Source organism: Falco cherrug, chromosome 7 (genome assembly GCF_023634085.1).
Source record: "Falco cherrug isolate bFalChe1 chromosome 7, bFalChe1.pri, whole genome shotgun sequence".
Classification (NCBI taxonomy): Eukaryota; Metazoa; Chordata; class Aves; order Falconiformes; family Falconidae; genus Falco; species Falco cherrug.
In genome coordinates this window covers 25,292,783-25,318,008 of record NC_073703.1, presented here as the reverse complement: position 1 = coordinate 25,318,008, position 25,226 = coordinate 25,292,783, and the positions used below count along the sequence as shown (strand labels likewise).

At 46.4% G+C, this 25,226-nt stretch overlaps 1 long non-coding RNA gene across 1 annotated transcript; it reads left to right on the top strand.

Moving 5' to 3' along the window:
- The first annotated feature begins 34 nt into the window (after positions 1-34).
- On the top strand, positions 35-4,487 carry LOC129736551 (uncharacterized). The gene is made up of 3 exons (XR_008733315.1): positions 35-895; positions 983-3,183; positions 3,408-4,487. It is a non-coding gene; the product is annotated as an uncharacterized LOC129736551 (long non-coding RNA).
- The last annotated feature ends 20,739 nt before the right edge of the window (positions 4,488-25,226 follow it).

The following is a 25,226-nucleotide window of genomic DNA, read 5'->3' as shown; positions in this document are numbered from 1 at the left end:
GGGGGGGATGGGGGGGGGGGAGAGCATAGAAAAGACTGCTTTCATGCTTAAAAAACTTGTTTTCTATTCAGCATGCTGTAGCACAGAGCACTTCTTCTTTCTTTTTTGCTGTGACAGCAAAAAATACCTCAATGGTACTTTTTCTCCCTTGGAGTTAATATTCCAGCCCTGCAGCAGGGAACTGTCCCACCCCCGGTGGAAAGACCCTGCCCAACTGCGACAGGCGTGCTGCGATTGTCAGCTTTATCTCTGAGCCCAGGACATTCCCATTTACTGCTCTCACGGCATTTTGGTGGGACAGAATCCAGATGCTGCAGCTGCAGTGGACCCTGGGGGACATCCCTGTGCATCACCGCTCCAGGGCAAGGGCAGCCTCGTCTCAGGTGTCACCTCAAGCAAAGCTCCAGTGTCATCCCCTAGCCATCAGTCCTTGAGGTTCGTGGGTTTTTCCTCTTTCATGTTGCTTCCATATACGGAGCATCCAGCTGGCCAGTGTGGGAGCTTTAGACAAGCCTCCTCCTTCCAAAGCACTGAATTCAGAGCATCAGTTTGCGGCCCTTCCTAAAACTGCAGATTTTTAACAGATGTCTAGTTTCTTCTGCTTCAGGTAACTTGGGGGTTTTTGGAGTTTGCAGAGGGTTGATTTGGAAGACGGGCACGTAGGCACCTCTCTGGCTGAAGGCATCCTCCTCCACAGCTGTGGCACTGGCACTGGCGTGTTCTGCCTGCTCCTGTCCTGCACCATCACTTCCCACTAACTTTTCCAAAGGTGGCAAAAACCATTGATCTTCAATTGCCTGAGCAAAGTACAAATCAAACTAAGCAAGGCACCAGTAAATAGAAAATCGATTTCAGATTTGTCTGCTTTGGGACCACTGGGTTTCAATTCACACAGGTAATAGAAGAAGCCTTAGATAGCTTCTTAGATGGATGGATGGCACAGGACACCAGTGTAAGGCATGATCACCTCGTCTGCTTCCAGGGAAGGTCACCAGCCATTGGGAGGGTGCAATTACCCATCAAGCAAAGGAGATATGAAGGAAAACTATGGTTTGGATGCTGCAAGTAGCAATATTTGGAAAAAGGAAGATAGCACCAGAAGAGTTCCAACAGCTTTGTACTTGCAAGGTGATGTGGCAAAGCACAGATCCTCTGATCCTGGGGGTCAAAAAGAATCTGCCCAGCCAGGAGATGATCGCAGGGTCAGGAGCTAACATCTGGCAGTGAGCATGAGCCTCTGTCTCCATGTAAGCTGCAAGCCCAAAAGCCACACTGCATGTTAACATGCATGCTGGAGTCTGCTTTTCTAGGAACTACAGGACAAACAACAAGCAATAAGAAACATTTTACACAACTTATTGCACTTATAATAGTATGTGGCATGAAAAACAGCCAGTTTAGTGAGTAGATACAGGCAGTTAAGGAAGAGACATACTTTCATTTTAATATGCACTCTTCTCAAGGTGAGTTAATAGAGGCTTTTTGTAATGACCTAAATAAAACTTCAGTTTCTCATGCTTGTAAGCACTCTGTATTTTTTATAATTCATTCAGGTTTGTTATGGGGAAATCAGCCAAGCCACAAAACCAAACACTTTGCAATGCGTTCTCATGTAATTTCTGCACAAGCAGGAAGACGTTTTTACACTGTGAAATGAAGCAAACTGGAATAGCAGTAATGATTTGATAAGAATTTCCTAAGTATTCTCCACCTTATCTCTGCCATTAGCTAATTTGAGCCTGGACGGTTGCCATGGAGATCTGGCTAAGCAGGCAGCATCGATGCTCACGGAGACACTGATAGAGGGAAGAGAGCATAGGGGGGTGCAGGGTTTTTTTCTGTCTTCTGCTGCCAGCCTATGTCTAAACGTACATTGTGGGTGTACCTGTGCCCTACTGGTAGAGGTTGGGTTGTTCTTACCCTCTGATATCCCAGAGGGCACATCATGAGTGTCCTGCCTGGTGTCTGGCTGTGAATTTGTGAGACAGAGTATCCTTGGCATCATCTGGGCTCCTTCATGCTGCCTGGTGGAGGCAGTGGACTTCATGGCAGGCACCCATCACAGCGGCCTCGCTTTGCCTGGGTGGTTGTTCAGTACATCACGTCATCTGGGGGTTTCGCTCCTGATCAGTCTGGATTTTCTCCATTTAGTGAATCTCATGCCAGTGGTCTCTTCTAACGCTGTTTTGCATGCTTTGCATCCACAGAGCCACAGGTATATGCATCTGTTGACCTAATGGAAGTCAAGTCATGCCACCCAAAGAACACCTTCTGGGGGAGGGCATGCCTCTGATCAGCAGGCAAAAACATCTAGAGTATGGTTTGCAACAAAAGGAAAGGAAAAAAAAAAAAGAGAGGAAGAGTAAAACTCAATCTGCAGTGTGGAAGGCAAGCTGGTAGAGCCCTGGCAGAACTTCAGAAGATACTCCTACATGGGGGTATGGTCCAAAAGCTTCTCCTAAAGCTCATGGAGAGAAGATAATTTTATTTTGCATGTGAAGGACACTGTGTGGTCTGAAGTAGGTGGAATTGGTGGTACACTTGTGTCTAGCTGTTAGTGATTGAGTAACACTGACCGAATTTTCATCAAGTTCAACTGTGTGCTGCATGACGGTAGAAGTTTTCATCTAGCATCCCCATAGAAATTTTTCTAAATATGGAAGATGAGCTAAGTGAAGCAGCTTGCTTTGAAAACCAACAAGAAATGTTGGATTTGGCCCAAGAAACGTTCCACAAGTCTCTGTTGACAATTTTCCTGGTTTTAATGGGTAGGAGGACTGCTATATATCTATCCATCTAGTCCTCTGGCTCTGCATGTCTTAGTCAAGATAAAGCAAGGAGGACTGCTGGTAGCTGTGATTATGTTGGCCATCTTGACACAGTTCTGGTATCAAGACCTCCTCTACTTATTGCAAAATGTGCTTCCCTGGGAAATGTAATGCTACCCAGACCCTTGGTGTGGTTGAGGGCCAGCAGCAGGAGTCTCAGTCTGTTATGGTTCAGTGGATGGGAACTTGGTTTGTCCTTATGTTCCTTAAAGGACTGGCTGCATCATTCTCTGCTGGGAAGGACCCCTTCCCATGGTGGGGCTGGAACGTGGTATCTGGTCGGATCATAAAAGCTTCCTGCTTTTATGCATTTATGAAAGTGTCCCATGACAAATTCTTCAACCAGGAGAGACAGGTAAGGCCTTACAGTGGTTTTTAAAGCACTTTTTTTACCATTGTTTTCAGGACCTATCCTAAATTTCTTCTCTCTCTCTCTTTTTTTTTTTTTTTTTTTTTTTTTTTTGCGGGGGTGGGGGAGTTGTTGAGTTCCACCTAACTTATAACTTATCCAACTTTTTTCCCCTAAAGCCTTCTAACTTCTCACTTCTAACGTCTCACTTTTTGTATTAATGTCACCAGCAAAAGCCTTGAGGCAATTCTGAAGGCCACTGCTGCAAATGAAATGATATGGCTTTTGAAAGACAGCTGATGCCCATGTGGACATGGTGACAGCCACCATGGCTGGCAGCCTATATGAGCTGCTGTGGGACAGCATAGATGGGATTCATTAGCAACAAGGATGTACTCAAGCTACATGAACAGCTTCTCTGAGGATGACTTTCGTAGATGATCTCTGCTCAACCTCCATCTCTCTATATGGTGCTTGGTCTTCCGTGGTCACTGCATGGACAACAGCAAGTGATGGTGAACACTTACTGCTGGGTCCTCCTCACTGAACACGTGCATGGAATAGCGCTTGAAGATGGGAAGTTTCTGGTAGGCAGCTCCGTTCAGCACTGAGCTGGTCTGACAGACTGCCTGGCCCACTGGCTTTGCACTGGCTGTTGGTGCTGAGCTGGAGGGAGGGTGGCAGTCCTGTGGGCTTGCAAAAGAGTTACAAAGGGGAAACTGGGGCATCAGTGTCAACACGACTTATCAAAACGGTAGTGCAATAGCTCCTAGGTGAAATGTCTGTATCTGCTCATGGTGACTGACCATGTTGTGATGACACTAACCAAGAAAGAAACATTAAATAGTTCCTAAATGGGGTTGTTTAGTCTGAAGAAGAGGATGCTCAGGGGAGATCTACTAATACCTGACAGGGGCTGTAGGCAGTTGGGGTCGGTCTCTTCTCCCAGATAACTAGTGACAGGACAAGAGGAAATGGCCTCAGGTTACCTCAGTGGAGGTTTAGGGTGGATATTAAGAAAAATGTCTTCACTGCAAGGGTGGTCAAGCACCGGCACAGGCTGCCCAGGGAGGGGGCTGAGTCACCATCCCTGGGGCTATTTAAAAAATGTAGATGCAGTGCTTAGGGACATGGATTTGTGGTGGTCTTGGCAATGCTGGGTTAATGGTTGGACTTGATGATCTCAAAGGTCTTTTCCAACCTAAATAATTCTATGATTCTAAATATAATTTAAAGCCATATCAGCAAATCAGTTCTCACTAAGGAGAAATCTTCTGTTTACTAGAACCGGAACATAGTGAGTATATTCTTCTACAAAATAAGAAAGCATCTCAGAAGCAAGTGGATGGAAGTGATACTACCTTGTGCTAAGCAGTGTTGTTATTGGCAAGTGATGTCCAGCTTTGACATCAGGAAAGTCAGGAAAGACACTGGCTCAGAGGAGAACCAGCAGAAGGAAAAGTGGGTGTGAGTATGTCTCTTAGAAAAGGATGGTTAGTTCAAGAAAGAGTTAAGAAATAACCTGATCCCTGCACCAGGTACCTGCTTAAGTGTAGGACTGCTGTCAATACAGAGTGTTTCCATCAAGGAGATAAATGCTTAATGAGATCTGGTGGCCAAAGCTGAAACGGGATAAGTTCCAATCAGAAGCAAGAAATCACTGGAGGTAATGAAGTACTGCAACATCCTAACAAGAGTTGTAATGGACTGTCCATCACTGGAAATTAATACAATCAAGATTGGATACTTTCTTAAAAGTTATATGAGAATTAATTGAAGGACGTTGTATGGTTTGTGTTATCTGTGTTCCTTCGGACACTGTCATTTAAGTGTTTTTCCCACACTATGTAACACACTGCATGTTCCTGAGAGACTCATGAAGCACCTCCGATGCTAAGTCGGGGTGAGAGAGGGATATAGGCAGGGGGGTGAAGACGGGAGGGCTGGACATGGTATTCTGAACACTTCAGTGACTCCAGTCTCTGACCTGCAAGAGCAGAATGGAATGGGAGCAGGAATGACCAGGACAGTGGTGCTGAGCAGCTGCGGGAGTAGAGCTCAGGCAGAGGAAGGGCAGCAAGAACACGGCCTCTGTCTATGCTGCTATGTCCTCTGTTAAGCTAAGGAGCTTCTTGTGCACTGATGTGACTCGAAGAAAGATACAGCAGAAAGGGAAGAGAAAACACAGAAAAAGTAGGTTATAAAGCTTGAAATCCCACCACATCTGGGCATCTAGGTAGCTAGGCACGCTAGCTTCTGCAGCATCTACCCCATCACTTTCCTATTGGAAAAGTGTGGTTTTTCTCATTGTCAATGTAGCATTAAATCATGAAATGAGGCCAGGCTGGACATTCAGGTAGACGAAGTCTGCCTCATTCCTGCACCAACTCTGCAGTGACCACTGGGGTGGAGACAGAGCTCAAGAGCCAACTGCGCTGCACCCAGAGGAACTCACATCTGAGCAGCATGTCTGGAGCATCTCCTTCCCAGCTGTGCAAATGGGACCTCTCCACTGGCCGAGGCTCCATGCTTTAATTACCTGCAATTATCACAGCAGCTTTTTACAGAATTAAAGGGTTATCCTGATAAGTACGTTCCTGTTGATAATTTGGTTTCATTAAGTTTGTTTCAGCTGAACTCCTTTTGAGGCAGCCCAAGAAAGGTTTTGATATTCATCTTGGAGAGGCACTGAGATAATACAGGCACTTGCTGACTCAGCTAATTTTGCTCCCCGGTTTAATCCAGCTGACTGATAAATTGTAGAGGATCTTTGAAATATATTTTATCCCTGCTAATTGATGTGCCTCTCATACGACTCTGCACTCAACTTCAGCTAATAAGCACGATAACCAAGTTGCCTTGCACGGAGCTGAGTAATTTGTCCAGCAAATGCCATCAATCTTCTCCAGCCTCCAAACCTGCCCAGGGATGCCTGGCTGCAGCTGTGCTCTCAGTAGATTTACGCCCAACAAGTATTGTCTCCTTTTTACATCCATAACACCAGAGCATGGAATCAAGAAAGTGTGTCTGTGGCTTTTTTGGTGCATTCAGACAGGTCCTGTGATGATGCCAGCCTCTGCGGGGCCTGTTGCAATATTGGACACTGTCGTCATGCCAGCACTGCCATGTCTCCCAGCTGCACTCATTGGTTTGTGTTTGACTGAAGTCTCCTCCCAAAAGACACCTTGCCTGGGTTCAGGGAAAGTGGCTGAAGGCTGCACAGGGTGTTTTTGTAGCTGAGGGCTCCTCCTGGTTGGGGACTGCAGCAGTTCCTCTTGAACTCACCATCCTTTCTGTTTAGGTCAGATAACTTTAAGTCCCATACTCAGCAAGAGCAATGCTTAGTCACCTGAGAAGTGACAGATTTCTGCAATCAGCAGTGGCTCAGAAGAATTGTTGCTTTACAGTTTCTGTCTAATTTATGAAACAATAATGATCTGTCAGTTTATTCAGCTTTAACCTTATTTTAATTTTTTTCCTGGAAGTGAGAGTCAGAACCTAGACCACCTCAATGGCAGGAATCATTCAGTGGAGTTGAGAGCATGCTGCTGCTCAATGCCCCTCCTCCCCAAAGCCCCCTAGCTCCCCAAAGCACAGCCCTTGGAGCAGTTCCCAGGCTGTAGCACAGTGGGATGGCACTGGTGGCCAGCGGGGAGGAAGGAGATGCAGGGATGAGGCTGAGCCATGACAATGGCTTTCCTTCCCGAAGCTGTTCCTAATGCACAGCTGCTTCGACTCCCTGGGATGGGCCCTGCCTCATGCCCTGTTCCCTCCCTGGGGAGGGCTTTGGGGTCAGAGCTGCGAGTCCTGCCCGACTGTTTCTTAACAAGACTGCTTTTTCCAGCTGGACATGTTTGCATCACTTGAGAGCACCAGGATATTACAGAATGTCCTTTCCTCTTCAGGGTTTTTTAATTAACAGTTCTATTATCGAGCTTAATTAGCACATTTCTGGCTTCCATCTGCTTTTCTCTGTTACAGCCTGCTGAAGACACTTTGGTACAACATTATGCATCATATCATGAAGGATAATAAATGAACATTGTATTCAAATTACACAGTTTGAGCTGAAAGATCAGGCCTTGAGGTCGAGAGTCAGCCACTCCTTTTAGCCTCTGGTTTATTTCTGGGTTAACCTCTGGTTATGGGTTAACCTCTGGTTATTTCTTATATGCTGGTCAGAGAAACTGCACATGCTGTGAGTATTGAGCCAGCCAAGCACTGGGAGGAGAGGTGCTCAGCTGTCCTCCCAGTGCTTGTCTAGGCTGCTTCCACTTCAGAAACCCATCAGTTTTTGCTAGAAAAATTCACGGTTGCACTTACATGACAAAATCTGATGTTCCCCCATTGCATGGAAGAGGACAGAGTAAGTAATGTGCAACGACCTTTTCAGAATCTCTGAGGAGAGATGGAAGCTGCCAGTTTGACTTCTTTGAGCCTAGCAGTTTCTGACAGCTGAGTGTAGGTATCGGCTCCCCTTTCACCTCCCATCAGTGGCAAGCAGCCCCCGCATGCCCCAGGGCACGTTTCTGGTATCCTCTGCTCAGCAGACAACAGAGACCTCACCCACCGCTCCACCAGCATCTTCCAGCTACATGCTCCCTGCTGTGCCTCTGGTAAAAGCAGCTCTGGAGGCACAGCGCCGCTCAGTCCCTCCACAGCCATCGGCTTTGCTGTGACCTCAGCTCAAAATTTCTGAGGAACCATGGCAAGGGAGGGCCTGAAAGTCAGAAACAGGCTATGTGAGCACGAGTGCCTCCAGCTTGACCCTCTTGCTCCTCTTTCCTGCTGCATATGTGCAGAGCCTCAGGCAGAGGATTTAGTGGGTCTTCAGGGCCCTGCAGGAACCCGCACAGCTCATATCCAGGATGCTAATGGGTGAGAGAGTGCAGGCAAGGAAGAAGAAATCCTTGTGCTACTCAATGCTGCAAAAAAATTAATTTGTCTGCTTACAGCAGACAAAGGGAATCCGTAAAGATGACTGGTGGAGCATCCCCCTCCATCCCCAGCATCTGCTCCTGCACAGCCTGTTCTTCTCTCACCTCCTTCTGCTCTGAAACAGGCTTTGCCGATGCTGCCCCTCTCTTTCCCTCTGCATGCCACCACCACAGCTTCATGCCTGAGTCCTCTTCTCGCAGCACAACGTACCTGTGAGTCATCGATTGCATCATGCATCAAGTTGAGTGTTGTGGCAAAATGAGCTGCATAATACAATTATTTCCATTCCCATTTCCTGGTTGTTTTACTGCTGGGTGGCACAGAGAGTCTGTGTTCTTCTTGTCTCCTTTCCTAAGGACACTTCTGCACAGGCTTCTCAAAGAGCTGCCGTCGTCGGGTGTTTCAGTTAAAGCATCACCATGACTTTACAGTGGGGGTTTCAGCATGCAGTGTCCTGCTGAGTCCCCTCTTATTTTCATCAGAAATACTGTGGGAGGGTTTGTTCTTTGCTGCCCTGGGGTGGTGGCAACACTGATGCTTCAAACGGGCATTTGGGTGGGAAGGTTGGGTTAGCACATGCCCCAGGGTGCACATTCGTTTTGAAAATGCGTTTCTGCTATCGCCGATGTAAGAATTTACTTTTATGTTCTTGCAAAACATAGTAATTTGAAAATACAGCCCTTCCTCTGCTGTAAGTGCATTTGTACATCACTATATACCTATACATGTGAGCATGCACGTATGTAGGTACTGAGTCTAATGACCCTGAGCAAGAATTTCCTTGTTTCTTGCAGCTTGCTCTCAAGGCCCATTCTCTAATATATCTGATATAATTGCTGGTTTCACACATTAAGTCTGGTGGGTTTTTTTCTTTCTTCAGACTTTAAATTAAGTGTCTCTGTTCATTTGAAGTATCTTTCAACCAAGACAAATGTTCCAATGCCAAGGGTCAGGCAGTGATTGTACCCTGCATTTCTTTCTGGTTTGGGGAAAGCTCGGAGGAGCCACTCAGGATCCTGCCTGGTGGCTGCTCCTCTTCCTGCCTGCTCAGGGTGTGTTGATCTCCCTCTTGTAGCTATTTCTGACGGCAGCTGACATGACCAGCTACTCAAGTCACTACTTTTCCTACATTGAATATTGTGCCTTCAAACACCCAATTGTTAAGAGACTGTCTCCTGATATTTAGTTGTTGTATCTTCCACACTTATTATCTTTTGAATAATTGGTTGTAGAAATAGAAATAATCTACACAGATAAGGAGGTTTCATGTCAGAAGAAATTTTTCTTCAAAGCGAATGAAATGACAGCTTGCAGAGGTGAGTTGAACCCTAAACTCCAGATGAAAGACTTACCGCTCATTTCTGAAAATTTTTATAGAAGGGAGAAAAACAACACATCCTGGGCACAAGGGAAAACTTGTGGTTTTGGATCCCACTGGCCCCATTTAATTAATTAGTGTGGATGTGGCCCAAGAGAGGGTTGAAGAAGAGAACAAGCATCTAGGTAGCTGATGTCACTTGTGTGTTATTGCCCAACTTTGTTGTGGTTGTCTTGCCAATAGCCTGTTCTTTGGCTTTGATGCTGTGTTCTTGTTTGGGTAAGGAGATTAGTGATTTGTAAATATTTCACTGGCCAAAGTGTTACAGGGGCATGACAACTTATGCAGTCTTATATTCCCCTCAGCACGTGCTGACAGCCTGAACGGACATCACCTGTGTGACGGCTGCGTGGGTCATCCGCTTTAGTGGGAGGAGTTGGGGAGAGGAAAGGGTGGATTCAGTTGAGATGTTTTCACCTCTGCAAAACAACTCTTGCCGTAATTAGGTAAAGCGGAGTCTGATGTTAAAATCAATCTGCTTTCTGTGGTGGCTCATCGGCAGCAGATGGAGCGGTCTTGGGAGGACCCACATGCCTGGGAAGAGAGCAGTGGACGGGAGGTTTGATGCTTTCTGGTTTGAGCTGTGGAGACTCTCTCCCTGGGCTTCCCAGGAAAGGGAGGGCTGGTCCTTCCTGGGAGGTTGTGCTAAACTTGTCTCAGTGGGCTTCATGCATAAATTACAGCCATTTTGTTTGTATTCTGACACCCTAATAAACTTAGGGAAATATTTCTTATCTTTTCAGCAGAAATTAATGCATTTAGCAGTGACATCAAATATTCAGTACAAACAAGGCAAGGGAAGAACCTTTACACAAGATAAAGCTGTTGGGCTAGATGGCAAAGATAAATACAGTACAAAAGATATTTCTTATTAAACAGCTGGCCCACATGATTTGTTTCCTGCGTTAGTGATGATGCACAGCTCCTATTCACATTAATAGGCAACCATAAAGTATTTTTGTCAGCTGAGTTTTACTTGGAGTTAAATAAAAAATTATAGTTTATGACAGATTTAACAACAGGCATCAACTTTACAGCATCCTGTTGCTCTTCTATAGCAGACTGAACATATGTTTTTTTTAAAACGCCTCTAACATATTGCATAAGCAATCACATTGTTGTGATAACATGACTTTTTAGCTTGATTACACTACAAGATGAGCTTTTAAGCTTTATGAGAACTCCATAAAAGTCAGCAGTGAGATGAAACACCAAAACAGAAAGCAAATACCGTTTTTTTTGCTGAACTTTATTAAAGAATAAATGTGTGTTGTTGAGCATGTCAGATGATAGATGCAAAGCCATTCCGGCAACGATGCAGGCCGAGCTGCTTGCTGGAATTGGGAAGGACCCGCTGGTAGCAGCTGGAGCTGCCAGACTCATTTCCTGGTAGAGTGGGGCTGGCCAGCAGCGTTCAGCACAGGAGCGTAAGGATGAGCAACAGGAACCGGGCAGGTCTGGTACCCCAGGGGAACACTCCTGCCTGCTACATCGGGAGAACAGCAGGAGGCATAACGTTTGTTTTCCTGCAAAGTAATGCAAGCTCCTCTGAGAAAGCATCTTAGCTCCTTGTAGGTGCTGCTGCTGGGCTGTTGCCATCTGAGAAAAGCTGCTTAGAGGACTGGCTGTGCAAAGCACAGAGCATCTTCCCATCCCCCAGAGTGATCATGGTGGGTAAAGGATCTCCGGGCAAACATGGTGTTTTGGTTGCTAATTGCCCTACTGTGACTGAACGAGCTGCTGGGACAAACCACCCATAAACTGAGTAGATGTTCCATCTCCTGCAGTATTCACATCAGGCGTGGTTACACTTTTAGCAAGTGTGCTTTAGCCTAGCTTATCAAAAGGCTCCAGAAAAAAGAAAAATTACAGCCCCTGAATATTGCTGTAAAGGGAGTAGGAATAAATTACCCAATGCTCCCTTCCGGCTTTGAGCCGGTAAGGTAAGCTAATATTCTTCAATTTTATGTTCTAACTATCTACAAAGGGCTCAACTTGTTATTTTCTAAAAAGAAAGTGCAACAAAAGCAGCAGCTCTGAGGTCTGAGGCTAAGCCGGTGCACAGCTGCCACCTGGGAAAACCTGCACAGGTGAAAGGCTTGTTTCCATGTGGGACTTTCAGTGAAAGCATTTCCATAACACAGTATCTCTAGCTGTACAAAGCATTTGGTATGCAATTAAAGCACACATAAATACCACACAAGGAGAGCTGCACTGCAATGCTCTATTTTCTATTTTGTTGGGTTTTTAAAAAAATTTCAGAAACATGTCCTATGGACTGTTTTGATGGAAGCTCTGAACTGCACGTCATCTCTCTTCCAGGAACAGCATTGTTCTGCCTTTTCACTTTTCAGAAACCTTTAAATAAGTCAAAATCAGTTTAATGTATCACTGCAAAATATTTAAGCTCAGCATAAAGCATGGTTAATATATTTCCAATTAATAAGCTTCCTATTCTTGTATTTCAAGTGGAATATTAAACTTCATGGACTTTAGAAACAAACTGTTTAATTACCAGACACAAGATATATTTTGATCTTTTTCAGGAAAGAAAAAAAAAAAACCAACCCCAGAGTGAAAGCCGTGCTTCATTTCTGATAGGGATGAATAAGATCAAAGCAAAATTTGGTATATTTAAGCAGCATTAATTCAAAGGAGCATTGCCAACAGCCTCTGCTCCTTCCATGTAGAATACTATTATAAAAATATTTAAGGAGCATTAAGTATTTTATTTTTTGACATTCCCTCTTGTGATATTTCTTATTGGTATTATATCGCTCTGATTTCATGGTCCAGAGACCAGATAATCAAACAATAATAACAAACAGCAACAGCTACGGAAAAGAGGGTGAGTCGTTGGATGACAAGATTAAAAAAAAAGAAATAAAAGTGGATAAAATGATTCTTTGGCGTAACAGAGGAACCTGCTCTTGGCCTGTGGGGAGGGTATGGAGGCAGGTGGAAATATGCCCATTTATTGCCTTCATATGGGTAAATGAGAATAAAATCAGTAGAAGAGACTTTATCTTCCCAGGCATAAATAAGACAAAAAAGTTGCAGCAATAATGGCAAGTCAATAATACTTCAGAGCATAGAGTCAAATGATTTATTTACCTGGCAGTCAGTTGATCAATAGGAGATAATGGTATTTTGAGTGTTTGTGTAAGCAGGGAGAACATTGTAAAGAATTGGTGTCTTTTTTGAGAAAAAGCCCTGAACACTTGCAAGTCACTTCAGTTCAAATTACAGTGTTTGAAAGAATTAAAAAGGCTGGAGCTGTGCTGCTAATGAAGAGACCGAGCTCTCAACCAAGCTTTAAATCTCAAAGGGACAAACTGAGACCCCAGGGAGTTTGTTAGTAAAATTACGTGGTCGGAAGAACTCGGGTAGTTAAATATGGATAAAACTCCGATTTGTTTGAGTCCACAGTGCCAAAACTAATCAAAATTGGGTCTCAAGGTAAAAAAATGCAAGTCCGCCTCAGAAAGGGATTAAGGATAAGTCTTCAATGAATGAAGAAAAGAACGAGCTATCAAATCCAGCAGCTCCTAGGTCAGGAAACAGAGAGAGAAATGATGAGTGCCTCAAGACAGGCTCAGCCATGTCTCATAAGGGATATTAAACACTAAATGTTCATATAAATAAAAAGTTCATAGAAGTAAAAAGAAATAAAGGAATAAGTGGGGAGGATGAACAGAACTTACAAGTTACTTGCACACTGGCCAAAACGAAGTACATGCATCACCTCTCTATTCAATAAGGATGGTTTATGTTAAACATAGGGACTAGGGGAAAAAAAACGTTGCCGCTGTACCAGATGGGATATTACTGCTTAAATAGGAGAGGATAGCTAATAATGAAAAGCCCTAATATGACCAAGGAGATGAATAACTGCCTAGAGGAGAGATTAAAAACAACAGTGTTAGTGGAAGCTGTAGGCTTCCAGAGGATTTTCTGAAAGACAAAAGTGAGGACCAATTTTATTTAATATTGTCTTTAGCAATGCTGGTGCAACAACCAGAAATATGCCAAGGGAATGTGTTGGTAACAATGAGCTGGGAGGCATCCTTCTAACAGAGGAAGAGTTGGATGATCTTCAGTACTGGGAAAGCAGAAATGGGGTAAAATACTAGTATCTGAAGAAATAATAAGAACTACTACGAAACATGGCTTTAAAGAGGCTTGCAGGACTTAAAAAGACTAGAGACACTTTTCTTGAGCTTTTTGCCCTGCTTCGTACTGCAAAAATATCAGCTCTCCAAAGGCTTGATGTTTTTCCTTTTGCAGTATATTTATCTTTATTCTCCTTATTTCCTCAGATGGGTGGCTAGCAGCTTTCCAAGCTAGGTAATATTTTATTCTTCTCATTTCTTTAGGCTTCTGTGTTTCATATTCTCACTGGAAATTAGAGCTTTCTCACTTAACCTCCAGTGGTCATTTGTCAGTACTGGCCAGTCCCTCCCCTCCTCTGCCCTGGAGACCCCACGGGCACCACATGCATCCCCATGCCTCCCCAGGTCTAACACCTTTGAGCAAAGCAGAGGAGAAAGAATTTATTTTGCACTCTTTGATCTGGGCACTTCTTGCTATTGTCACGCACAAATATTTACCTCCATACATATTCCTGATATGGCAAAATACAAGAATTAGATGAAGAGAAAACTGTTGAGTTGCAGCGGTGGGTACCCTCCTGTGAGCTGGCTCACTAAGCACGCTTAGTGTTTAAGCAGATTTTTTCCTGCTATCATGTGCCTTTACTTGCAGGGTAATTGCAAAGCATTACACTCACTCTGTTTCTTAGTAATCTTTCCACTTATGTGAATTAGCAGGGAAATCTATTAATAACAATGCTAACTTAATCACTTTCTATCCACGGGTTTCCAAGCCTGCCTGAAAAGCTATGTCAATATTAGCGTGTCTCTCCCTTCTTTTGCAGAGAGGGAAGAGACAGTACAGAGATGGTAGCAATGCCTCCGGGCTCTCCTGCGGTGTTGGTGATAGGGCTGAGGATAGCAGCCAGCTCTGCTGCTCTCGTCAGCATGGAACCGCCGGTAAAATTAAGTCATCTGCTGTCCCTGCCCCTCTTCGCAGTGCAGTGCCACTGACCGCAACATCGGGTCCCAAGCACAGGCTGCATTTTGCAGTTTGGAGAGCAGGAAGCTGGTACCATCGCCACTGAATCAAGCTTGAGGCTGAAATGTGGCCATTTCCCTCCATACATGTTCCTGATGTGAAACTGGGGAACACCAAAATGCACTGGCAGTGACTGGAGGAGACAACTGCTGTGTCTTGGGAGGGTCTGTGGGGAACTCACAGGCCTCCAGCAAAGTGAGGGGGCTATTTGCAGGTGGGTGGGATGAATTTCTTTGTTTGTCCAGCATGTTTCTCCCACGGGCAGTGGGGATTTTAGAGTGTCAGCCCTGAAGTCCATCCTGTTGCAGAGCGTACCACCGTGCAGCTCTGAACTAAGCGCAACAAGATGCAGGACAGCCTTTTCCCATATCTGTCACTGTCCGGTTGCATTCTCCTGTCCCTTAAAAAAAGCATTACCGTACCGTCGATCTCCAAGTGATAGGTTGGGCTTAACCAGTCTCCTCCGAAGCTGCTGGTTCCCACTTGTAAAAGGTACAGGTCTCCTGCTGTAAAAATGACACTGATTGCTTTCCCTCTTCAAGCTCAGTGGTGTGGAGCAAACTGAGTTCAAAACACTCTGTATTCTGAGCTGCTTAATACCTGTGCAGCCACTAATTAGCTGTGTGAAATCCTTGGAGGACCCGTTCCTGCAGCTGAGGAAATCCCGGTGCAGTGCAGGGCCCGGGCAGCCCCCGATGCCCACGGTCCCGTCCCCGCACTCCTGGGGAGTCCTGTGGAACTGGGGCCTGCAGCTCACACGCGCTACCAGCCGCTTTCACAGCAGGGTTGTATTGCTTTGAAAACCTGCAGAGCTTGCTGCACTTCTCTTAACTTTCACCAAAAATTTAACCAGGTGGGATTTTGTAGGGAGACGTTCCTCCCTCAGTGACTCCCAGGTTACCCCGCAGCTGAGCTCGCTGTCCACCTTGTGGGAGAGCAGGGAGGGAGAGGACGAGGGGCAGATGAGGCTGTTGCCATTCACTTTGCGTGGCTGAATGTGGCAGATGCTGCAGAGCATTGCTTCTCCCCGCTGGGATGCTGCTCGCTCGTACAGCTCTTACTAAGCTGCAGTCAAAACCTCAACCCCTTGCCAAATCCTGTGTCACATAACTTTGTCACAAAGGCTGTGCTGGCTGCTGGCAGGTGCAGACCCTCGCTCAGGGCTTGGGAGAGGGAGGCAGAGCTGCTGGGCAGCTGCAGGACTGACCTCCACACCCTCGGTGATGCTCTTTCTTGGGTAAGAGCATCATTGTGTGAGACCTGGGATTTGCCTTCGCAGGTCCCCTCCTTCTTTTCAGGCTGCTCTTCCACTTCTCTGGATTTGGGTGCATGTAGAATAGACTTACAGTAGCAACAGGATTTTTTTTTGGAGAGTGAGAGTTTCAGTGTTCGTGAGAAGCAGCGTCGGACACCTTGGCGGTGTCTGTATGGCACTCCTACAGGGGGAGCAGGGGGTTTACTGATGGGTGCTGTGCTCCCTGCCTGGCTTTGTGCACCTTTCCTGCCCGTACAGCCTCTCTGGCTACATACTGAGTGGCCAAAAGCAGCCAAGCGTGGGCTGGCTGCCTTGTGCAGATGATGCTAAGGTCTGCCTGGGAAGGGGCTGGGGGCTGCAGCAGGGTGTGTGAAGGGCTCAGGCACTGCTGATGCCCAAACCAGGGACCTGAGGTCTGCCAGACTCACAGTGCTGGGGAAGAAAATTTCCCCTTCCATCTTGATGGCTTGTCACATGTGTGGGATGTACCAGACCCACATGAGCTTGTATTTAAAGACTGGTGCTCCCTGCTTCTTCCACCCAAGAAAACTTAATTTTCAAGCTCTGAGCTACACTGATCTGACCTTGGGACCAGCTAGCTCCTATTTCTCCAGGAACCAGGACTGATCTCAACATGTAACCCCCAGAATTCATATTTTCAAGGAAAATTTGGGATACGCTCATCTCTGGCCCTGCTCTCTGTGCAGGCACAACGGCCCAGCACCACTCCCCTTACTTTGGCAGCATCGAAGCCATCTGGAAAATTCTGAAATTATTAGCACCACAAATGAAAGCTCTGATTAAAGAAATATGATCTCTAAGCAAGGTGGTGTGAGGAGCAACCACTGTTTCCGAAACAATAATAAATGCAAAACAGAGTCCCCAAAGAAAAAGCTTGAAATGATAATACTGCTGGTACACATATTTCATAGGGATTTGAAAGTAGGTCTGGGTTTTGTTGATATGACAATATCAATCAATCTAATTAGATCTTTTTGCATAATCACAGAAAATTTGCATTAAAAGTATAGCCAACCCAGGAGACAGCTGAGAAAAACAAGGTTTGAGTGAAAAACTGAAACTTTTGAATTATAGCTATTTTTTTAAAGACTACATTGGTTACGATGGAAAAAAAATGTGCAAGTTGCAAAACCTGAGTGCCTGGAGTCTAGATCTGAAAGAATGAAGAACATAAAGTACCTTTTAAGAATGAAAATAGGAAGACAAAGTCCTAAAAACTTAGAAAGCTCCTTTGTGCTCCCGTGGAAGGACCTAGCTGAACATTTTCTGGTAACGCACCTGAATATTGGAAAATGTGAATTTAATTAAGATTTGCAGCACAATGTTTCAAATTCATTAAAGAAAACCAAGGAGGAGGATTCTTGGATGCCAGTAGAGTGCCTGATTTGGGTTTTGCTTCTCCTTTCGTGCTTTATGCATGTTGAACTGTTTCTTCATGCATGTTGAAGTGAGTTGGCTGGGCAGCTGTTTGGCTCAGGCAGGGAGATGCTCAGAAGTACTAGGCAGGCACAGATTTTGCCCCTCATGGGAAAAGATGTTTTCCATGAGTGGAGAGAAAAGTGCATCTGCTTTGCTCCCCCTCCATCTGGTTGTCACTCCTCCTGGTCCCTGCAGCCCTAGACCATTTCATAGACCTGAATGTGTACACCATTCAGAGAATATCTTGAAAAAATAAGCACTGGAAGACTTAATGTCAAGGCCACCCTGTGCCTCTGTTGGTATGTAGCTCAGATGCTGGGAGCTTGCTGGGGCAGACACAGTTTGTGTTATGCTGAGGCTTGGCGTAGCAGTGAGCTGCATTTAGCAGTCCGTTTCCTGGAAAATAACACTACCCCAGCTTTGACCCATGGCCATGCACCCCTTGGACACCCTCAGTCACCCAGGGGATGCTGCACTCCCACCTGTCACCTCTTCCCCTGGCTCTACCACAGCCCCTTGGGCAGGAGGAGCGTGGTGCTCTCATCCAAGGTAACAATGAGAGGCTGGCCAGCTTCTCACCTCCTCCTCCACACAGACCCGTTTCATTAGCAGCCTCATCAATGTGGTGCCAGCAGTGCTGGAGGCTCTGAAGGGCTCTACCTCTGTTGCATCTCTGGTAGAGCCTCACCGTACCGGGCATGTTCTGTGAACAGGCTTTTCCTCTCATTCCATCCTTCTCAAAAGGACAGCGAGAGGCTTAACTCTTAGCAATGCGTTGGTGTTGGCTGACAGTACTGACATTTTTGCAGATCAGCTTTATAGCATAAAACCAAGTTTCTGAAATAGTAGCTTTTATTAAGAGAAAATTTTAATTTGTCTTCCTTAATAGTATGTGTATTTAGTAAGTGACCTAGATTTAGATTAATGTAGTGAATAATATATTTTTCTCTGAGCTGGAAGGTACTGAGTTATTTTTGTTTTCCTCTTTAATCTTGAAAATGGGTTAGTCTTTAGGTGGATATATAGATTTAAAACTACCAAGCTGATGATACAATAGGGTTATAGTTTAAGGAGTTTAAACATTTGCATATGTACACTTTTTTTGTCTGTACAAGGCAGATAATTCAAGACAAAAGGATCAGAGAAAGTGGCTAGGCTGAGTATGCTTCACAATATAACTGGTCATTTCCAGATACGGGTTATGTCTCACATACAGGCTACCCGGTAGGTGATGTGAAATGCCTCATGAGTAACTACAGGCAGCTGGGGACTGGCTGCCATTCCCATGGTGAATACCCAAAATGTTCATAAACCATAAGAAGACTGCTCTGAGCATCTGCAGATGTTACCGTGTAAACTGCAGAGGAGCTGGACAGGTTAAGCATGGGGGAATGTTTTTCTCAGGTCCTTGGGACAGGGACACAGCGCTCCTGGTGCTGGGTGGCTTGCTCGATGCGCCAGGCTGGTTTCAGCGCTGTCTGCGAACCTGGGCAATGCTGCGGTGGGTCCTGGCTCTCGGCAGGAGGATGGGTGCTCCGTTCAGTGATGCTTCCTTCCTCTTTTATAAATAACACAACACACTCGCCATCGTGGTTAGCAAATAGCAGCATTATCACAAAGATGCCTGAGGACTTTGTTATGTATTTCTAGATGTGCAGGTTTTGCCTCTCTGAGGTCACAGTCCACCAGGCGTGTGGCTCGGGGTAGATGGATAGCAATATTAACTGCACTGGTCTGAGGTACAATAGCTGTGTGTGCAGTTCCTAACTAATCAGTAAGAGTAATTATGTTTGCCACTGGCCCAAATAGCAGTGAGCAAACGAGCTTTCCCAGCCAGACCAGAAATGCCAAACAGTAGGTCACGCTGCATCAGGTGCAGTCAATCTCACACTGGGGTTATGAGGCGATGGGGAACCGCAGGCATCCCCTCTCCAGGGACAGCATCCATAAATCCACAGGGGGGATGCAGCCCCAGCAGAGGCAGCGTACAGAAGATTTGGGATGTGACTGCCATTGAGGCACAGCTGTCCCTCAAACCCTCCTTTCTCAGGCCACCTCCTTATGACCAACAATTCATCACCCATATCATTACATGCACCCCCTGCACGGACCTCTGGGCTCAGAACTGCAGCTGCCATCTCCTGGCCAGGCTTTGGCCTGCTTTGGCAATTCCGCACCACCCCCCCCCCGCCCCCCCCCCCCAGCACAAATTTGGTGTCGATGCAGCAGCAAGTGTCTGTGGTACCGGCTCCAAAATGTTCTTTCCCAGCATCACTAAGAATTTCTTAGTTTCTGACTTTTAGTACAAGGTGACTGGGTCTTGCAGGTTTATTATTCACTGCTGGAAATAAACAGTTCTGGGGAAGGTTATGACAGCAGCTCAGGACCAAAGTCAAGAGAAATGTTCTTTTGGTAAACTAACTCAGGAGAATAAAAGAGTTGCTGATTTCTCTTTTTTTCCATTTTCATGAAAAAACTAATCAGGTGACAGCTTAATCTCATATCTGAGGGGGTTGTTCAGGTCCCCACACTACAGCTGCATCAGAGCTGGGGATGCTCTTTACAACATAGACATTGCTGTGTCCCCCAAGAACAGCTGCTGTAAACACCTCTGCCTCCCCGAGCCCATTGCCGATGGTCGTGGTGTCCTTTGGGTTCAAGGGACAGCGGGGACACCTCACCCCCAGCACATTGCTGCCTGGGGCTGCCTGCAGCGCTGGGCTGTGCAGTTTTTGGGTGTTAAACCTCAGGAAGGACCTGTCCCCAGGGGCTTCATGGATTCGTCCTGTGGTGATCAGATCAGTCCACAGGGGGAGGGGAAGGAGCATCTGACAGTCAAGGATTTGCTGCTGGGAAGACCCGAAAAAGGCAAGCAGGGAAGAAGCAGCGTTTGCTCCCCAACACTCCACATCAGCTTTCTGCTTGCCGTGGTGCACAAGGTATGCAGCTAGTGGCAGTGATGCTGACCCCAAGCCTCCCAGCAAGGGGCACCACAAAGTGTGTGTGGCCCTTGTAGGTGCTGATTGTCCTGGCCAACCCCACCTGGAGCCCCACCACCACCCTCACCAGCTCCACCTGGAGCCTCACCACCCTGCAGCCCCACCTCCCTGGCCATGGGCTGAACTCTGTTTAAGCCTCAGCCTGGGTCCTAGACCTGGCTGGGGATTTGCTGTTGGTGCCTGTGCTCAGTCTTCTGACTCAGCCTAAACCCATGTTGTAGGTTACTGTGTCTTCTGCTGCTCTGGATTCTAGACCTCACCTAGGCTAAGGATGACCAGGTTCTCAGAGATGCCTGTTGCTATCTCCAGCCTGTGCTGTCTGGGATGCTGCTGGATCTGCTAGGTTGGTGAGGGTTTTCCTTGTGCTGTGATCACTCTAAGCCCCTGGCTCACCATCCTTTGTGGAGCAGCCCTACTTTTGGTTCTCCTTGAAAGGATGGACAGTTGCCCAAAGCCTTATGACTTGTCCCTGGTTTGTTCTGCCTCTGCAAGGCCCTGTGTGTCTTTTCCCATGCTGGGGTCCCTTGTCTCATCCCCCTGGGAGCCCTTGCTCAATATGGTGCTGTGCAAGCTGGCTCATGCCCTGCTCTCTCTCTGAGGTATGTTATACTGTGAGCCTCTGGGGTTTTTCGTTCCTCACTAGTTCAACTGATGGCTTGAATGCTTTTGTATACATTTCTAATAGATAGTGGTGAAAACTGTGCTTGGTCTTCTTGGGAAATATCTGGCACCTCTTGTGAGCCCTTTGCTACAAAAGCTTTCCTACAGCATCCTTCTGTGGAGTTCAATTAGATTTCTATGATAAAATATGGTTTTCTGTGGTGCCATAAGTAGCTTCCATCAAGTTATCCCAGTCCCTTGGGTGACAGAGTTCTCCTGCTAGTCCTGGTGTCCCCCCAGCATTGCTTCTGACGTTCACAGTAGCACTGCTGATAGTGAGTAAAAGCATTTTCTTGAAAGATGAAGAAAATGAGCCTGGTATTGGGCTTCCAGATTGTAGCTGGGGATTTGCATGTGTGTGACATTCAGCTGGCTTTCTATGCTGATACGCCTTTTATCATGACAATTCAAATCTAAGAAAACTCAAAGCCCATTGAAACCTGCTTTCCAGGTGCAAAGAGCTTCAAGTCTTCCGACCTTCCAGGAGTTATGTGCCTTTATTTGGCAGCTCAAATATGAGAGATTTTGCTCTGAGCTTGTCTAAACCACTGGCCTTGGATGCAAATGTGTAGCAGTCTCTTTGCTCGTAACTTCTAATGTTCCTTTCCCTGGCTGCCTTGTCTCCCCTGTGACTGGTGCTGTCTCCTGGTGTAATATCTCATGGTCTGAGTTGTGCTTTTCCTAAAATCCCCAGTCCTACAGCTCCTTTCAAGAAGCTTGGGAAGCCCTGTGCCAGGTGATGCCTCGGGTACCTTTGCTGCTGCGGTGGCAGCCCAGCTGGAGATGCATCTGCGGTGCTGGTGAGACCCCTGTGCCAGAGCCCTCAGCCTGCGCTGGCTTTTGAGGTTTACTTGGGTTTCACACAAGCATCTGGCAGCTGTTTTAACTCTTTCATTCAGTTCTTGTTGCCAGAATTTCATTATAACTTGCTTTTCCCAGTGGCCCACTTTCTTCAGTGCTTTATAATAATGTCAATAAAAATGCCCCCATCCGAGCCTGCACAGGTTGTGCTGCATTGGCACTGGTGGTCCCCAGGGCTTCAGCAAGCTGGGTGATCCCCATGCTGCCGAGGCAATGCCTGCTGCTCCTTGGAAGGCCCCTGTGCACCTACAAGCTGCCTTGCCTGTGGCGTGCTCTGCAGGAGCATCGCTCCAGGTCGTGGGACAGGTGGTCACTCTTGTTTTGTTGTTGTTTCTCACCTGTTTTAAGTGCAGAAGTAGGACAGAATGCAGCTTTTTTTGGCTCTGCTGGTGGGTGTTTCTAGCAGGCTGACAGGCGATTTTCTTTACTGCCTGTGTTTCAATGCAAATTAGAGCTGCTGGCCCAGAAGGCGTGAGGGGTCCCTGTGAGGGAGCAGCCTTTGAGGACATTTGCTATTGAAAGCTGGGCTGGTAACGGGTTCATCCAAGCTTTCACTTGTCTCCGGGCCTTGGGGGAGGGAAGAAGACTGGAAAAGCTATGATATGAACACAAACAACAAGTAACATTGAGATCTACAAGGTGGGGGGTTTTAAGCTTAAAGACTTAGAAAGTCCTGGGGAGAGAAAAAAACCAACCAACCAACCAAACCGAACCTGTGTGTATGGGTGTGAACAGCTATCGTCTCCTGAGCACACAGCATCACTGGCACTTTATTTGGAGATTTCTCTGTGTAATTTCCTTGGCACAGTGTTTTCTTGCCTCACCTTGGAGCTGGTGCTTACTAGCGGACAAGGGAGGGTGACCAACATGGTTCTTCCATTAAAAAATCAGAATATGACCCTGGGTTAAAAATCTGCATCAAATGTTGGTGGTCCTGTGGGGACAAGTGTGTCTTCCTAGAAATGAGGATGAGCAAATAGGCATTGCAGAATGCTGTAAATCCAAAAAGATTAGATTTTGGCTGTCCATCATCCGGCACTCGGAGAAACAAGCTGACTTTTGGGACTACAGATAAAGCTAATAGAGAACTATTAATAATTAACTATACTATATTGAATTCTTCTTTTTTTTAAGTTTCAGCATTTTTCTCCTTACTGTACTTTAGAAGTACTTGGCTGGAAGAAAAAGTACTTTAGGTATAACTAGGCAGGTGTGCTGGGGGTAGCACGGGCACACTCACTTTAGCCCAGCAGCGCTCTGCTTTCAAAGCTCTTAAGCCCTGTGACCTGGCACCAGGTGGGCAGGCTGTGTTGCAGAGATCCAGACCCAGTGCCTGCTGGGTACCATGGGCAGCTGAGCCGCGCGGGGGGAGTGTGCCCCTTTTGTAAAGCCTGGGTTTGATACCGCACGGATCTCGGTGGCACATGGCTTCTTTGAGCTGTGAAGTCATTTGTGAAAATAACTGCTAGGTTTCAGTGCTGTACAGCTCACTCTGATGCCTTTCTGGTGTTTTCCTGACTCTGGTCTGATGGGGCTGTGCACGGGGCTGAGTGATTGTGCTGGAGCTGATGATATTGTAAAACTACAGAGGAGCTGGGTAGCCTAGCTGGCCATCTCACTTTCTGACTATTGCTACTACTGGTTCTTCCCAGGAGACCAAATACTCAAATGAATGTTTGATCAGAGATGTTCCTACGGGGTTGTGCTGTGAAGTTCTCAGCGTGGAAGCCCAAGCCATGTGGCAGCATCTCTGGGAGATGGGAGCACCCAACAGCTCATGGGCTGAGTTTTGGTGAGAGGAGGGTGCCGCTGCTGCTCCTACAGGCTCAGAAGATAAATTGTCAAGCCCATCACCCATGCTCACATTTCAGCTGGATCCAGCAGTTTTTCCTAGAATTCAGGGACCGGAAATGATGTCTTCAGTGCCTTTTCAAATGCTTTTCACGTAGGACTTCTTTGCCCAGCTGTGGGAGCACTGGGTGTAGCTGTTTGTTAGGATGCTGAGTTCTTCCAGGGGAAAGCGTTTTCCAGTCCCGTGGCTGCTGAGATAATTGTGGAGTAAGACTTTGTAAAAAGAAAGTGGCTTTGGGGCTTGTAACTGGAGAGCTTGTCTGGCATTGACCCCTGCTCTGGGTGGTCTGGCCCCTTCCTGGTGCAGAGCTCCTTCCTCCCCTGCCAAAGGTGAGGAGCAACAGGCAAAAACCACAGCATCACAGAATGGTTTGGGTTGACAGGTACCTTTAAAGACTGTCTCGTTACAACCTCCCTGCCATGGACAGGGACACCTCCCACCAGCCCAGGTTGCTCCCAGCCCCATCCAGCCTGGCCTTGAGCACTGCCAGGGATGGGGCATCCATGGGGCAGTGAGTGTGGGAGCATGGTCGTGCCATCTGTGGGAAAGCTGGAGACCATGCAGGCAGGGGGCAGGGACCCAGACCTAGGAAGAAGTAGCCCCAGATCATTCATGTGAGGCCTCTGTCACCTCCAAAGCAGAGTTGAGAATTTCAGCTGTGCAGCTGAACTCAAGGATAAATTCATCATCATTTAAGCAAAGCTACCTGAGGATCAGGTTTAGAATTCCCAGCCTATGATGGGAATAGAAGTGATCCCATGTGAATTTTATAGCATTCTGGAGTGGGAGGCCTGGGACTTGTCATGCCACAAGAAGGCAGTGTCATCTGAAGATGCTAGGTCTTACCCAAAATTAAGGTGTGGAAAACTGAAATACTCTCCCTTTAATCAGAAAATGGCAAATGTAACATCAGGTATCTTATGAAGATAAAACACAACTGAAAGACTGATACCTAAAAGATTTAAGTCTGTACTTGTATTAACTGGCCACCTTCTCCCGTGCAGGTACACCAGTCCTATCCTCTCTGATCCAAACTTTTGCACCTTTGGTCCAGCTGAGCCTCAGGACCTTCCCCTCCTCCTTGAGTGGTGTTAGACCAAGCACTCCTGGCTCAGCTTCCCATTCCAGGATTTTGATTCTTACTGCTTGTAAACCAGATGTGATCCCTAACAGCATGGGAAGGATTTAAAGCAAAAAAACACCAAAGTCTTCTCAGTTTGACAGAGCCTGAATACCCCCACAGAGAACCCCCAAGGCTGCTAAAGCATCTTCCCTTTGCAAGCTGGGGACTTCTAGCTGGAAATAGATTCTTCAGCCTCATTTTTAGGCACAGAAAACTTGTGGCCTTGCAGCTTGCTAGGTAACACAATTCCAGCGGTCTTGTTCAAAGAAATTTTAGTTGTAATGGAAATGAGCAAATAAATTGCCAGTTTATGCAATTTGGTTTTTATTACTGCTGAAGACTAGACAGAATGACTTGTATCATGATGTTACCTCTAAGCTGCATGGTCACTGCTGACCTCAAGTCTACAT